At 36.6% G+C, this 17,768-nt stretch overlaps 1 long non-coding RNA gene across 1 annotated transcript; it reads left to right on the top strand.

Moving 5' to 3' along the window:
* The first annotated feature begins 104 nt into the window (after nt 1–104).
* On the top strand, nt 105–14,350 carry LOC146767380 (uncharacterized). Its single transcript, XR_014955721.1, has 2 exons — nt 105–2,398; nt 3,534–14,350. It is a non-coding gene; the product is annotated as an uncharacterized LOC146767380 (long non-coding RNA).
* The last annotated feature ends 3,418 nt before the right edge of the window (nt 14,351–17,768 follow it).

Consider the following 17,768-nt stretch of genomic DNA (forward strand, 5'->3'; position numbering starts at 1 on the left):
TATTTCCCTTGTGCTGTCAGGGTTACCCAGTAAAGGTAAAAAATGTTTTACCTCCATGATCTTTCTGAGAGGGAAATCTCTAAAATCAGTGAATCAAGGTCTTAATGGAACGAGCTGGCTTTAGTTTGTATTTATCCTAAAGCCCTAGCATGCTGTTGCAGCAGCATAAAAGACTATGAAATTCAAATAGGTTATATTTACAGCCACTGTAAGGCCTCTTTACAGTGTGCAAGTGATAGAAACAAGAAGCAGGTATGCCTGCAAAGTACTTTGAAGGGAGCCTTCTTTTATAAACTGGAAAGCATCATAATCTTTCAACTCACTGTCTCAAGAAGGTTTATTTCAGCCTTTTCTCCTTTTGTTGTGAGGAAAGGTTTGGCTGCAATCACTTTACACTTATGGCTGAAAAGAATATATGGCACTGCCATCCATGACAGTATCCTTACTAACCTGATGAGCATGCTGGGGAGGCTTGCTCTCGCCAGATCTTTCACCACCCCAAGGGCTGTCAAGCCTGTTGTCACTCACATGTTTTGGAGTGTAGCAGATCCAGCATGGGGGTTGTGTATGTGGGAAGCTGAAAAGTTACAAGAAAAGGGCATAAATTAGGAAAAGAAAGAGGAAAAAAGAATATAAGGAGGTATTTCTTAATGGTAGTATACAATAAACTATAAATAATGATCCACAGTGTGCTAAAACTCTCTGGTAAAGGAATTGCAAATGCTGCTGTAATGAACACTTATGCTTCAAGCATATCTTTAACTTCCTTAGGCCAGATTTTAAATTCTTTATTCAGTCATTAGTGCAGGTCTTGAAACTGAAATGATTTTTTTTTCTTTACTCCAGATAAAGAATTGTAAATTTGGCCTTTTGTGTCTGTATGATTCATTCCAGCCATGTCAAACTGAAATCTTTAATGTTTGGGTTTGATAACCTATTGTATACCAGCAATTTATCAAAAGTGTTATTAAATTAAAGGCTAGCTGATTACAAAAGATTTTTCTCTTTGATTTACTTAAAGTGACACAGAAACCAAACACACATGCTCTGTTGTGTGCAATTCATCTATATGACAATTTTATCTCAAAAAAAGGAACAGAAAAGGGATAAATAGGTCAGACACTCTGAGCTCTACTTTCCCATCAAAAGTTAAACCGAAGTGCTGCATATGGAATGAAGAAGTGCTCATGCAAATCTCTGGCATGACAGACCTTAATCTCTTCTCACCAGAATCACTACAAATTAGAGGGCAGCTCAGGGAAGCCAGTACAGCAGTATCAAAGAGTACAGAAGAAAGCCACTCCCAGAGTCCTAGTTATGTAAAAAGCAGGGTGCTATTTAGATGCTTCACCCTTAGAGGAAATCTGATATGTATAAATTAACTTTCTTAAGAGAAAAGAACCTTGATAACTCTGTCAAGGAGGGCTGTAGATCTAGATGTTGGAAATAGGAAGCAAGGGTGGCTGAAACACCACAGTACGGTGGTTCACACTTCATGTTTAACCAAACCTATTTTAAGTTTCTTAAACAAGGATATGTAGCATCCAGAAGATTATATGTCCACAAATTGTTAGAAAGGCTACACAAGAAACCTATAAAGAGGAAGCTGAAGTCTCTTAATTTACCAAGTCACTAAGGTACTAAGACTCTACTTACAGCCACAATATTCAAGCTAAAAATCAGTAATGAATTCTCAGTCATTACCACTGGAACTTCTTGTTGTTTCATGGGCCCAAAGTACCAAAGCATTGAGTGTTCCCTACCAGTGGCACACCTATTTAACACTCTGCAGGAATTCTGCTCCCCTAGTCTTCATTTAAAAGATCCTGATGCATATTTTACTCAAGCCTTGCAAGAGAAATCAAGGAAAAAATAGCAAATTAAAAATAAATTAGATATGCAAACCTAGATTTTCTAAAATTATTTAAAGATTATTTACAGTAAGATAATTTTCCTTCAGAAGATACGAAAGCATGATCTTGACCTTGCTGCTGTTAAAGTCCATGGTCCACTGGACTAAAAATATATCATAAAGTGCCTGTAACCTTATCGTTCTGTACACCTGGTTTTGTGCTGCAGTTGATTTCAGGCAAGTCAGTCCTTGTTTCTGACCATATTGAGGTGGTAAAACCTAACAGCTTTTGTCCAGAATTTCACTAATGAGATATTCCAAGGGAGAGAAATTGAAGGGAAATTAAAGAGAACACGGATTTGAGATAACTACATACAACCAGCTGTCCAGTGAAGCAAAAGCCCTGAGGTATAAATTGGTTAAAACTTCTTGGCTTAGAGGAGTAAGGATATTTGCAGTATGAGATCACACAACCCTCTCTCTGAACAACAGGTATCTTCCTAGGAAATCTGACTATGCAAAGATAGAACAGCAGAGAAAAAGCAGGTAACTTTCAGAAAACATATCTTTTAATAACTATAAAATCTTTACTGTACTTTTTGTGAGCCATAACTCACCACTTTTTTTCAATCCCAGTTACAAAATTATAGTGTTATTAGTTACTAAATGTTGAGTTAATGTTGAATGCATGCTATCACAGTTTATGAGGGTGATTCCTAGAAGACCCTCTCTGGGAGATAAGAGTAACCAGAGCTATTTAATAGGTAAATGAATCAAGCAGGTGAAATCATTTATATAAATATGTTTTATATAATTGTCTCAGTCTGCTGAGGTGCTTGATAAGTTGATATTTTCTGCCTGTCTCTCTTTATCTATGCCACTGTGCCAAAAGCAGCAACATTAGTGTCTAATAGTTATATCCTCAAAGGTACTAAGGCAATTTTCTTCTCTTTTGTACTTCAGAATATAGTCAGAGATATGTAGAGAGGCAGAGTGGCTGATTCCTAAGCTTTGTTTAAAAGTAGTATTCAGATCCTAATTTTTTACTCATGGGCACAAAATAGAAAATTTTCTCTTGAGAAAAGATAGTGCAAAAATGGTTCTTTGGATATTACTTATAGCTTAGGAGTTCAGCAGTGCTAGGAAGAACATTATCTCTATGGGATCAGAAGTTCAGAGCAAAGTTCAAGAGATAGTTTTTGCTGGACAAAAATTTGGAGCTTATTTCATTCTTTCAGTACTTACTCACTGTCACAAGAACGTGACATGAGAGCAAAGCCATTGTACGGAATAGTGACTAGAATCCCTATTTCCATCTATCTATGGTGTCCCTTACAACTGACACCCTTTTAAATTATCCCTAGACCCAGAAACTGATGCTGCTGTGCCCATATTAACATGTGTAGAAATGCTAAGCATTGCTCAAAGACACAACAGCAAAATAAAACATTCATATGCACAGTTTGTTTAGGAAGAATACAAAGATACTAAGAAGACATAAATAAAAATATGAGAAATACACTGGGCACAGTGATTGTGGACCTTTCAGGAGTTTTATAAATGTGTCAGGTCTTCAAAATGGAGTTACAAGTTCTCTCTGGAAAAATTCTAATGAACAAATTTATAAATGTATTTCTAATTTCTTCCTGGAACTCATGAATTATTTCTCCATTTTTCACAGATGCAAACACTGGTGAAACGGCTAATGTAGCTTGGTCTATAAAACACAACTGGAAAAATCATTGCTGCAACTCCTTAATCTTTCTTTCCTCCTTCTCCAAGTTAATTCTCATTAACTTCACCCCAAAGAGAGAGAGTTTCAGTGCTCCTGAAACTGCTGTGGCTGTTCCTGTCACAGTATATGCCTTGTGCTAGCTGTAGTCTGCTTGTGTCCTTGGTAAGAGAATTTTACACTTATCCTGTCATCTTTCTGTGGCAGCTGAAAACATACCAAGAGGCAAAAATCAGAGTTCAAATCCAAGTCAAGCCAAATTCTGAACTAATGATTATCCAAAGTGGATAAGGACCTCCTTATATTCTATTCTTTCCTCTCCTTAATCTGGCTGACCAGAGCACACCCTGAACACAGTGACAGAATACCGAGTGCATGGCTTCCACGAGTGCTGTCAGGGTGGGATACCAGGCTACACAACAGCCAGGCTGTACTCTGTGGTTTCCGAGGTTCTCAACCACAGCTGGAGATCTGATTTACCTGACTAGCCCACCAACTGTCTTTACGTGGAATTCTGAGGATTAGAATGTGAGTTTTAATGGTGAAATATAATGCATTTTATTTTATGTTTTGGTGTCACATACTCTTTTCATTTACTAATGCACTGGTTCTTAAGCATGCAAGTTACTGGATTCATTTGAGGAAATTATTCTTAAGGCTATATTTTTTTTCCTGTGGTAACAGAGAGGTCTAAACTTCAGTCTTAAGCACCATAACCTGGATCAAATAAAACCAACGTATGGTATTAGAATCATGCCACAATTTGAGATAGAAAGAACATCCAGAGTCCACCAGTCTAGTCTTGCTGTGAAATCAGTGTTCCTGTAGGAAGTCAGTTACTGACATAAGGGGGGATTTCTCTGTAGTTCTATACATGTGAGATCTTTTGTTGAAAGTGCTTTGATCGAACTTGATTGTTCCTCTTCATTTTGTTTAGTAAAACAAAAGAGATGGAGCTCTACAATGAAAAATTGTTCTTCTCTGTGCCTAAGTGAAAAATACTCCATGGAGTTTTTAATGGGATTAGCTAATGCATGTAGCAAATCGATCTTTCCTGAGAACCATATAATATCTTTTAAGCACATATTACAGGCACAAGGAAAAGGGAGCTGGAGAAAATAATGTTCTTCTTAGTAGTGTATGATTTCCTTTGTTGCTTGAGATATCAGATAAAAGAAGAAAAGTTCAGCAAGATCATAAGTGGAATGGGCCCAAACCCAAAACACAGCCATCACTGTCTTAGGCACAGAAAAAGATGGAGTAAGAAACTCAGAATATGACCGACAAATGGACTATTTAATTTCCTTTGAAACACAGACTTTTTCTGTTTTTCATTAAAGATCTCAATGAGTATTTCTACTCTGAGCAATGTCCATGAACCCTCCCTTTGCATGGGACAATTGATAACTTTCAATCTATTAGACTAGACCTTAGAAAAACTCCTCTCTTCCTGGCTTGCTGTGTCTATGGTCTAGGCATTTCCTAAGTAAATACGTTTAAATACACTTCTATTCTAATAGCACCAATAATGACCTTTAGAGATGAAGCCAAAAACAGGTGGTGAGGTATAACATTAATACTGCTATAGTGGATTACCCTATCTCATTCTATAGTATCAAATATGAATTTATTTGATGAACAAAATAGCAAAAACTTGACTCAAAGGAGACTTGTCAATGATCAGGGAATATGATGTTTTCAATACAGGTAACGCCATAAAATTAGGAATAACTCTGCTTAATATAAAGATTGAGAGAACATAAACTATTCATGAACCAATCAACAAGGTTGTAGTGTGAATTGTTCACTGATTCATATGCCTTTTTTGATTTTGCTCTGCTTTAGATAGCTACTGCTATCTGCTATTTTTAATTCTTGGTTGAGAAAACTGCTCACTCAAATTTCATGTGCTTCCAAAGCCAAATAAAGATACGAATTTCTATGGATTTTAGACATATGTGTGGTGCTAAAATTCACAGTGATGCATGTTAGGGAAGGATCCTGTTCTCATTTCACACTTATGACAATCTGGAGCACCCCTTTTTACTTCAGTGAAGATACAGTAGTTTAGTCATAAGAGAATGTAGGTCCTAGATTTCAGTATAGCTTTGTACCTTTGAAGGTGTATTTTTCTTCACCCTAAAAATATGCATCCCCTGAACAAAAACTTTATACACCAGTATGCCTTTTAAAACCCAAGAACAAGAACAAAAGGTTGAGATTATGTCAATGTATAAACCTCAGGCATCAGACTTAATAAAATAATTCAAATCCTAAAAGTGAAGAACTACCTTAGAAAGATGAGATACCTTTGGAAATACTGTAGCAATTAATCTGCTCTTTAAAAACAGTTCTCAAGTAATTCAGAATCACAGTCAATAAGCAACTATGTGCTAACCATCTACAAATAGCTATGTACTCTCTTTATAAAAAAGAATCTTAGCTGAAACAAGTAGATGCATTTGGCTAATGTTGCATGTTTTTGCATATCTAGGAACTTCTTAATTATAAAGGTAGTGTTTGAAGAAAATGCCTAATTTACCCATACAAGAGCTATTAAGGCTTCTACAATGCAGAAAATTAGTTAATGCACTCAAAACCTTGTTATTCTTAAATAACATAGCATTGCTAACAGCTTAAAGGCAGTTATTCAGGTTTATAATTCTTCCCATGCCTGATACCAGTGCACATGAATTTAGTGAAAAACTGTTGAAGATGATTGCTAAAACTGTGGGGAGATGAAGGTGTTCAAATAGCTTTTAATTTTGTTTGGTGAATTCTTCTATTTAACTAGTCAAAGTCTGTCAAATGGAATGAATGAAAACCTCACCCCACAATTCAGATAGAATTTTAGTCAAAACTTCCCTAGAAAATTGATTAAATGGAGCAGAAGAAAGAAAAATAAAAATTACTAAAACTAGGTAATGAATTCTTTACAAAATATTCTTAGGGTTTCATCTTACAAAAGTTCATAGCCTGAATCTACTTCCTGAGCTCCTATGTTAATATATACCAGGGTCTATATCTATATCTCCAATGGATGTATGAAATAAATTCCATCATTCTTATTTATTTTCTGTCTTTTTTCATGTTAATTGTGAATCTTAGGGACACAGTGTGGTATCCCCAGGTATCCTGTAAATAGCAAAAATTCAGGAAGACAAATAAATGTAAAATGTCTCCTGTACTCAGAAGACCCATGGCAAGAGAAGTATCTCCTTGGGCCACTGCCATTATCCCAGCTCTACAGCTGGCACCAAAATAGCACAGTAACTGGGGGCACATAAATATCACAGATAATTATATTCCTTTAAGTTAATTCCAAAACCAGAGCCAAACTTTTCAAATGTCACAGTGGTGCTGGCAAATCAACACTTCCACGCGTTTGACTGTGCTATGACGAGTTCTCAGGTCAGCCAGGGCTACCCTGCGCCTGGCCCCAGCCTCACCCTGCCCCAAGTGATGCTGCTGATCACAGCCACGGAAAGAGCCCCTGTGGGGGCAGACTGCTGGCTTCTTGAACTGCATCTACATGCACAAACTCTTTCTGATGCCTTGCTGGTTCGTAGAAAATCGTCTCACTGACGTTTGCTGTAGCTATCTGCTTTGCTGAGTCAGTTTCCCTTATAATAAAGATTTGTTCACATGAACATCAGCAGTAAGTCCAAGTGGCCTCATATTCATTATCCTCCTTGGGGATATAGTATGTTAGTGAGCTTGCATATTTTCTCTTTCTTCTAAATTTATTCCTTGTACTTCATATTTCTTTTTTAACAAAGAGCAGTGTGATAAACCCTTATTTCCTCTTTAGTTACAGGAACTCCCAAACTCTTTATTTTTAAACTCAGTGCCGTATTTAGCCTCAATTATATTTTTTTCTTTTAAAACAGTTGTTTTAAGATATAATGTTAACTATTTTGAAACAGAAATAGGTAGTATATTCCCATAATTATTAATTAGGTAAATACTTGGGGGTTTTTTTGGGGTACAGTTTACCAATGAGCTGAAAATGGACCATAACTGTAGTCACCAATTAGGCAAAATTTTTTATGACTTCATGACTTTATTATTGAAAGAAGGACTTAACAGATGAGTTAGGTGACATTAATGGTCATCATTTTAGAATTAATATTATTGTCTGGGAGATGTTCATGTGTTAATTCAAGGTTGGTTGCAAGACTCAATGTAGAAACAAGTGAAAAAAAGGATGAAAATTGTAATTCCAGTCAAGAGGAAGCTAGTTGTATAGAAAGTGAGTTGAATTTATACTAGAACACATGATCATTATACTATGTAACAAAAAATTACTTTCTTTGTCTTGACTTCAGTTTCGGAAAGCATTAGCTGGATTCAGTCCTGCACCAAAAAAGCTTTTGGCTGTACTGCAAAATCTTCTTAGTATAAATCAAGATTTGAATGCAAACTGAAATAGCAATTTAATCCTAAAGTAGGTTTACTTATTGTGGTTAGCTACCTATTTACAGTTGAGCTGTAAGAAAAACAAAATTGAATTAAAAAAACATACCATACATAAAAATTATTGCTCATATAATGGATAAATTCTTTCTGTCTATAAAATTTAACTTTTCCAATATCAAATACTAATATACTCTGCAAAAAGCTTACATATAGATCATATCCATATGAATACCTTTATCCTCTTGTGTCATTAAATATATAACTACCATAATGAGTCGATGAATGCTTTCTATCAAAATGTGGAATTAAAGGAAAAATACAAAACAAAACAAAATAAATGAAAAAAAGAAAAAGAAAAGCTAGTGTTAGATTTTTGAGAAAAATTAGCAACACTTTCTGTAATATTTTTTGGCCAGAACAGTTGCATTTGGTTTTGCCAGCAAAGCAAAAGCTGGATATATTTCTTTGATTTGTTTTGGTTGGTTGGTTTTTTTTCACATTTTATCTATATATGCTCCAAAGCTTTCCAGAGTAGCCCAGGCTAAAGTCTTCCCAAAGTCTTTACTAAGATAGCTTATATCTCCATTACTTTTACTTTGTTCTTTATGCTTCATCCCAGTGTTTTCTTTGTTCTTTGGATTATCTTGAAACTTGAGTCTCACTTATGTTATTACCATGATCTAAGGCTAAATATTTTGGTCAGGTTTTGGGTTTTTTTTTTAATTATTAAATTGGTGTACTATCAGAAGAGGTTTTAGGGCAGTAGAAACTGAGATTAATTGGCTTATGACTCTTTATCCTGCAGGAATTGCCTCTGTACTGGTAGTGTTTCAACAGACATGTTTCAAGTGGTACATTCTGGGAGCTGACAAGGTTTTACATAGCTCACTTGGCAAAAGAGCAGCTTACCGCAGGGTATGAGTGTGAAATTACAGCAACGTGGTAACTGCCAGGTGCATGTTCTTATCCCACAGAAAATATGGTGGAGCTTTCCTCTTACCTGCCAACTTGTCAAGCAAGGCATCAGGGCAAAACATGCAGCGTGCACTGGATGTAAAAATCTTTTCAATAGAAAGCAGAGCAAGAGCCATAGATGAGAGCAATCCTTACAAGTAACTACAGAACTGCTGGGTTTACAGCTTACTACAAAGAGGGATGGGAAGTGTAGCCTTTAGTTACTTATTTATAAACCCCACACTCACTCCGCAGCACACAGCTTTTATCATGCTTCTTCCATTTCATCGGTGCCTTTGGCCCAGCAAGTCTCCAGGAATGTGCAGGATTAAGCAGTCAAATGCAGACATATTTACTCAGGGGTACAGAGTAGCAAGGAAACGAGCTGAGCACTAGAAAGTGCTCATACAAAGTCTATTCCTTCCTACAGGTAATACCTTCTCACTCTGCCAGCTCCTCCACATGTAAATTACATCAATTTACACTCCATTTCCCTGACTTATACTCTAGTAAGTGAGTGTAAGTAGGTCTTAAGGTGTCTAACTGAGCATAAAGGACTCTAAATTACACATTTTATGCATCACCTCTGAACTTAGCTCATAGGTTTTAAACAAAACAGAGTAATAAATCGATAGTTTGGAGGAGGGAGGACATGAAATGTGTGTCCATTTTGGCTTCTTGAGGTTATCACTGTATTTCATCAAAACTAATAAAAAGGTCCTGCCTTTTTACTTGAAACACTATAGAATTCAAATTTAGATATGCACCAGATTCTTTAAGCAATTATTTAAGCGGGTAAAAATAAAATAGAAAAACATGAAGACATTAAATAAATCAGGATTTAGCTTGGTTTTTTGTTGATGGTTTATTTTTTTGGTTTGTTTTTCTTTTCATATCTCACTTTTGAGCAGTCTCAGATAAACTCTCAGAGAAAATGCATGTTATTTTCTGTTTTGGACCATGCTCTGAAATCTCCATTGTTAAACTTTGTTCTGCAATGTTCTGTAGAACAGAATGGAATATGCATTTAAGTAAATTGCTAATGAGATTTGTGGCAAAGCTGTGAGGCTGTGAGGCTATGAATAGCATCTCAGAGTCAGTAAAATAGTATTTAGAAACAGTGGAATCTATTTATTACCAAATTACTTACTCCTGAGGTCAATTATTGCTACAAACATTTAATTAAACGGTGATGTAAATTTGATGAGCCTACTCAATACAAGCAAAGACTGTTCTGCATTTCCTTCCATCATTCCAGTTAAAATTAATTGGTCTCCTGGAAGTCTAGTTATGGAAAATATGCAAACTCTCTAGTTCATCTTCCCCAGAATCTCATCTCCATTAACTTAAAAATGTACTAAGAACGAGGTTTCTCAAAGCAGAATAAAAGAACAATGTATGTTGATAATAGGAAAAATCCTGAGGGTTATATCTTGCTATGGAAAGGTTTTTTAGGATTTGTTTTTTGTTGCCTTTTTTTCCTCCTGTGGTAGGGGGAGGATTTCTTTAAGTTACAGTGTAGAGCTGGAATGGAAAGAGTAAAGCTAGGAAAGCATTTATTATTAGTGCTCTGCCTCCACAGTTTTAAAACAGATTCTGGCACTTATGAGAAATGGGAATGGCATTGCTCTGTGACTTCCTCACTGATAAAAGTTAATTAGACACCAAGTGCTAAATGCTGGATTCTATGCATTCAAAGGGAGACTTAGGAAAACAAAAGAATTTGGCATCTAAATAGCCTGTGCTCGTTTCTGGAAACATTTATTTATTTTAAGTCTTCAAAATAATGACAATCCATAGAATATAGCGCTCACATTTTAGAGTACATATTTCATCACAAAGATCTTTTATTTCAATTTGTTCTTAGAAATTATAATTATAGACCAAGCTTACCCTCAAAGTACTGCACTGTACAGCTATGGAAATCAAAAGACTGTCTTTTATGCATTTGCTGAGCCAGAGATTTTCTTGAAATCCCTTTGTTGAAAGAATGCCCAGTATGATGAATGACATGATCTTTTGGTCCTCATTCAGACAACATTTTCATTGAAATAAAAGACATTTTCTGGTGTAGACCCCATCAATTTACCCTTTTTTTAGCTGGTCAGAGTTAAGAACAGTTAGGAGGGAGACTTGTGAGTGTCAGAACCAGAAAGAGACTAAGAATGAACTACTTGAATTCTTGAAACACTAATGTTGCATTACATATCTGTGTTGTTTAGTGTCTCTAACAATAAACTGAAGGAGGTGATGAAGTACCTTTTCTCAAGTTTGCAGGTGACAACCAGGAGGGGAGGAATAGTCAATACAATTGAGGGTGGAGGGATCCAGACTTACTGAAGGAATCTGGTGAACAGGAGCCTTATCAAATTCAGTAAAGAGAAATGTAAATTCCTATGCATGGGAAGCAGAGCCTTTGGCAATGTTACAGGCTGGGATGGGTTGGTTCCAGTCAGTTCTGCTGGAAGATTCCTGAAGTTTGCAGTGGTTAGCAAACTGAGCATGAGCCATCAGTGTGTACCTACAACAGAAATGGCTAACTGCATTCTGAGCTGTAGGAACAAGAGGAGAGCACATTCGAGAAACCAAGACAATTTTTAATATCCATTTACATGCCACTCTTTAGAATGCTCTAAAGCAATTTTGTCCAGTTTTAGCCAACTGCATCCTGTAAAGACATTGAGAAAGAGCATCATAGAATAACCAAATCATAGAATGCCTTGGTTTGCAAGAGACCCTGAATATCATCTAGTTCCAATGCCTATAATATACCCTGCCGTGAGCAGGGGTATCACCCACTAGATCAGGTTGTACAGGGCCCCATCCAATCTGGCCTTGAACACTGCCAGGTATGGGGCATCTACAGCTTCTCAACACAACCTTCTCCTGTACCTCACCACCCTCACAGTAAAGCATTTCTTCTAAACATCTATCTAAGATCTCTCCTCTTTCTGTTTAAAACCATTTCCCCTTGTTCTATCCCTATCCCCTCTATTTTATAAGCACCCTTTAAGTACCTAAAGGCCGCATCATGTTCTTTTCTCCAGGGAAATCTACTCCATCTGTCTCATCCAGTCTACATATGAGGGATGCTCAGCTCCTCTGACCATCTTAGTGGCATTCCTCTGGACCTGCTACAACAGCTCCATGTCTTTTCTGTGCTGAGGACCCCAAAGATAGATGCAGCACTGCAGGTGGGGTCTCATGAGAGCAGAATAGAGGAGAAGAATCACATCCTTCAATCTGCTAGCCACTCCTCTTTTGATGTAGCCCAGGATATGTTTGCCTTTTGGGGCTGTAAGCACACACTGCAGGCTCATGTCTACCAGAAATTCTAAGTTTTTCTCCTCAGGCTGTTCTCCAGAACTTTGTTTCCCAGTCTGTGCTCATGTCTGGGATTGCCCCAACCTAGGTGCAGCACTCTGCACATGAACTTGGTGAACATCAATACATTTTTATGGGCCCACTTCTCAAGATTTTCCAGGTCCCTGTGGATGACTTTCCATCTTTGTGTTCTCTCACCCCCACCAGTCAGCCTCTTGTCATCTGTAAATTTGCTGAGGATGCTCTCAATTTCACTGTCTGTGTCATTCACAAAGATATTACAGAGTACTGGTCCCAGGATGAGCCGTCAAGGACACAACTCATTACCAGCCTCCCAGGCATAGAGGTGAGGCTCACTATTTTGTAGTTTCCAGAGTCTTCCTTTTTACATTTTTAAAAAAATTATTGTGGTGGTTCTCTTTTTTCCAGTCACCATAGGCTTTATCTGAACACCTTGCTTCTCATAATATAGGGAAAAACATCTTCCCAGTGAAAGAAGTCAAGACAAAATAGATTGCCAAGAGTACAGTCTGCATCCTTGGAAGTTTTAACGTTCTGAGAGGATAAGGTTCATCTGCAAATGAGCTGAACCTAATTTCAGCAATGTATTGAATCAGAGTTAAACAGTACTGTAGTAACAGTGAGAAGAAAACCCCTGGAAAAGCAAAGATATTCTTCATATCACGTTGTCTTGTTGAGGACTTTGGCCTGAATGACCTAGCACCTGTACAAGATACTACTAGAATTGATACACATCATTCTGAGTAAAATCTTCTTCAGAATCATATTTCACAAATACTTGTGATCTCTGATCTCAAGAGATATGGTTCAGTTAATTCACATTAAATATATCTCTTTCTCTCCGGTTTTGTTGCATTTTAAGTGAGAGTTATCTTAAAATTTTATTTATCTTTAGATAAGTAAGCAAATTAAATTAAAGCATTACTTATGACTCTTCAGCCTGTTTCCATTAGAATTAAAGGGGACACTATTAAAGAGGTTAGCTAGTAATTGCTGAAAATTCCTATCTAGCAGCATGAGTCTCATGCATAAATATACACAAGAGATTCATTTAAATGTCCTTAATTGTAATTATCCCATTTACCCCTTAATACTATGAAACTATATTTGGAATGCTTTAAGAAATACATTTTATTCACCCAGTAGGCTCTGGAACCATTATTCTACATTGTGTAAATAGATTTCCAGTTACGTAATTATATTCTTCTATCATTATATATTTAACAGGTTTTTGAGTTCTGTTTACTTTTCAGCTACAAGTCCAGCATACCTATGAAAATCAAAGGTAAAAAACCTGGATATATGCACAAATGTCCAGTAAGCACACAACCACTGGATCTGCAGAGATCACTGCAGCAACTTGCTCATAATTCAACTTTTCTCTTACCAGTTCCAAAACTTATCTGCATGCTTTTATGCAAGTTTTTAAAACTAATACAGTTGCTATCAATGTAAACCCCTTACTGAGATATGGTGGATGCAGAAAATCTGCCACTACTTTGCAACAGGTATATCCGAAACCAAGAATACATCAGTGAAAACAACTGCTTCCTTAACAGAAATCCAGAATGGAAGGGTGAAGGACCATTCCTGAGAAAACATCAAATCTTTTGCAATACTATTTGTAAGGCTTTTTCAACTTTTAAAAGATGTTATCATCAACTGCTCTGAAAATAACTAATGCTCTTAAATTAGAAGCAAAACATGGCAAAAGTAAGCAGACAGTCAGACTGATATTACTTCTATGACTAAAGAGTTCAGACCTTGCAAGAAAACAAATTTTTTGAGGTTATAATACATCAAGACACCTACTGCCAGCCATAATGACTTGTGATTGTATGGATACTTTGAAAAACTGGAGTCCATGAGGATTTACCTTTAGCTAATTATATTCTTCTGAGAAGAGAGAAGAAGAATTACTGTCCTGATAATACCAAAAGACTCTTTCCACACCTAGCACTCCATGATTAGGTACCAAACAAGATATCCAGAGTAGATGCTCTGTGATTGACACTGGCTTAAAAAAAAAAAAAAAAAAAAAAAGCAAAGCCCCTTCATTACTGCTCCACTAGATTTGGGATTTGTGGGTTTGTAAAAGACTGACACACAATCTCACAATTTCCCCTAATCTGAGTGGGAAACAGTCCTGTGATGATGGGATTCCTTCACGGAGCACTAACACCAGGTAAGCAATCAAAAAGAGTGTGCTGACATGTTCATCTGGAGTAGAACACATGCCAGGAAGTGATGTTTTGTCTTCACTCTTCCAAAATCATCTCCCAGATGTACGGTCTGTGCAGGGTTGGAAGGAAGAGTCAGATCTTTTATTAGTGTGCCAGTTTCACTTAGTTGGCAGCTAGGGTTAAACCATGACAATTAGAAAACTGTAGACTTGTTTAATCCAAACACACTAGAATTATATGGAGAGACAAGTTGCATAAATGTTGAATTTGGCTTAAAGATTGTATCAGTACAGACAGATCCCTAGCTATGTAAATATATTTATTTGTGTATACATTGCACTTGTACACTGTAAACTTTATATATGATCTCTGCCTGTGTTAGAAAGAACTAAGAAAAAATTATTTTCACAAAATACTGTGTTGGAAAAGGTAATAAAGCAAAAAAAAAACCTTAATTTGCATTTAACACTGAAAAGTGATTGGTTTGCCATGGATTTTCATGGTTTGAGAAATACATCCAACTGAAAATAAAATAAAAAAAAGTGTCAGGCTGCATTCAATATGTTGACAACATATTGAATCTAAATTATAGGAAACAGCATTCAGATACCCTCTGCTCCCAAACTTGCCTCCATCCTTACCAGACATATTCGGTTTTCATAACTTTTATTTTCTTTTCAGCCTTCTTCTCACTTCCACTGAAGTGTACAAATAGTGTAAATTATAGAGTTTCCTGCATCTTTTTCTTTAGGGACCTCTTTTTGCAATTATCTTTCCAATCACGTATGATGATATGAGCCATCTTGTCACTCTTTCACTCTGGAGAGAGGAGCTAATGAGAAGTGAGAGGTCACAGACATATAGAAAATACAACATAAGGCAGATATATTATTTGTATTAAGGAAGTGGGAGGTGATTAACTTTAGAGAGTCATCATAATCCTTCCTCTAAGCATACCTTCCTCAAAAAATACTTCCACTGCATTCTCAAAATATAAAACAAGTCACACACTTCATTTTTTTCCAAAATGCTTTTGTGCTCTGGCAGATGACCAGAAGATATCTACTGAGTTTCAGAGACAGCAGATACCTATTGTTTACCAAAAGATAGGGAAGGACTTGGGATATGTGGCCTAAAACACTGCTGGAACCAGTCAAAAATTCTTTCACCTCAATTTGTCTCATGAAGAAGACTTTCAGTGGCAACACTGAAGAGCAGTAGACACTCTTCTTGATCAGGAATTGTGCCACAAGGTCCCAGATATAGCCAGTCACCCTCTGGCTCCATACCTCTTCAACTTACAGCTCTCTCAGGCCTGTTCTCATTAATGTCCCTGGCAGTTATGTGGCAGGAATGGGAAAGCCAAAAACCACTGAAGTTGAGCAGTTATGGTTAGGTGGAAAGGCTGAGCAATAATCAGTTGAGCAGACAGTAGCTCTAAATTATGCTGTCAGATATTCAAGAGAAGAGAGTTTTTGCTTTCACCTGCCATTACTAAGCAGACCTGAGAAGGAGGACTGCAGTTTTCCCTTGTATATCATATGCTGTGTTTAGATACAAAAAAACCATTAGTGGTAACACATGAGCAAAAAAAAATTAAAATATATAGCTCGTGGGGAGGAAAAAGAAAAAAAAAAACAAACCCAAAAACATGTATATGTCATTTCTAGAAGATATCTATGTGGTAGGGTAATTTCATCTTCCACTTCATATTGTTTCTGCCTATAAGCAGGTTGGGATGGAGTTGAAAGTTGGCATCTTTTGCTATCTGTCCTACAGGGGCAGAAAGAGCTGTATAAAATGCAAGAACAGAGATTAATGGGGGCATTTTCCCTGACCCTTTTTCATTTTCTTTTGTAAGTTATAACAGCACAGCCACTTGTGCTTATTACATTGCACTTTGTGATTTAGGGCTTGAGATTCTGTGCTAAGATAAAAGGAGGTTAAGAAATGAAAGGGTAGGGGAATGAAGGAGGGAAGAGGAGTACAAGAAGAGAAAATCAGGCAACAGGAGAAGAGTTATGTCCCTTGAAGCAATAAATAAGTCCAAGTTAGGAATTAATAGAAATAGTTAATCCACAGCATACTTCAGCACAGATGAATAAAACAACAGCCTCAATGACACAAGTGGCAGCAGTGGCAAAGCCAATCTATTGGCAGAAAGGAGGTGTAAGGTAGCAAAGGGAATAAATAGCAATGAAGAAGAAGTCAGTAGGACTGACTGTGCTATAGCATTTAGCCACACAAAGTATATAGCAGGAAAAAGCAAGATAAACAAAACAGCCAAAAAATTTTCCACAGAACACCGGAGAAGCAGAGAACATAGGAAGTCTAAGATATAAAGCCTCGTGTGTGGCCCTGAAGGACAGAAAAATGGAGTTCCTTCTAGCTGGTGCAGATGGAATTTGGTTTTTCACCAGCTGCTCAGCAAAAAACTATGAACTTGTTCTATTCACATTGTGTTACTAACTATTTCTAGTTGAAGTTCAGAAGTTTTTCCAGAGCCATGTTATACTCTATGTTGATAAAGAGCACTAAATAGACTAGAAATAGAATTCCTCAATGTTTCAAACACGGGTGGCTGCCAGGAGCTGTGGATAAGTACCTATTTCTTGATTGTTTCTTGAGAATGAATGGCAGCACTGATAACAGGTGATGTATTCTGGTGTTTTGGAAGGAAAATGAGAGAGCAGCAGCTGGGATATGTGGGTGGGTGATGCTGTAGTTGACAAGGAACCGGTAACCAACAAAACAGTGGAGAAGAGGAAAAAAGATTTTGTTACCAAAGGAAGTTAAGGCAATTATTTCATTTTGTTTGTGGTGAGAAGGTTCATATGTCATAATCTGTAGTAAGGTATGATAGCTGAAAATTCAAGGTAGACAAACTCAAATGTATAATTGGCATTGAAGATAATTGATCATCATGATGATTATTTCATTATGTTTCCAAGCTATGTGTTCTTCTTCAGTTAAAATTTACTAGCTTAATAAAAACATTTAAAAATAAAATTAGGCATACTCTAGGAATGCTTCATAGACCCCTTAAATTATTCCATTGCTAATTTAAAAATATAACACCTGTTAAAGATTAGCCCAATTTCATAGTACAGTGCAGATAAAGTATTTCTAGTATTTATAAAATTAATTGAAATTAAAACAACATATGAATAGTTAAGAAGGCTGATGAAGTATTTGTCCCTTTTGACCTGGCTTCTGCTTTTTTATTAAAAATGTTTAATAGTTTGCACACACTATCAGAAATTCTACTTTTGGTGAAAGCAGA

This window comes from Lonchura striata, chromosome 5 (assembly GCF_050655825.1).
Source record: "Lonchura striata isolate lonStrDom1 chromosome 5, ASM5065582v1, whole genome shotgun sequence".
Taxonomy (NCBI): domain Eukaryota; kingdom Metazoa; phylum Chordata; class Aves; order Passeriformes; family Estrildidae; genus Lonchura; species Lonchura striata.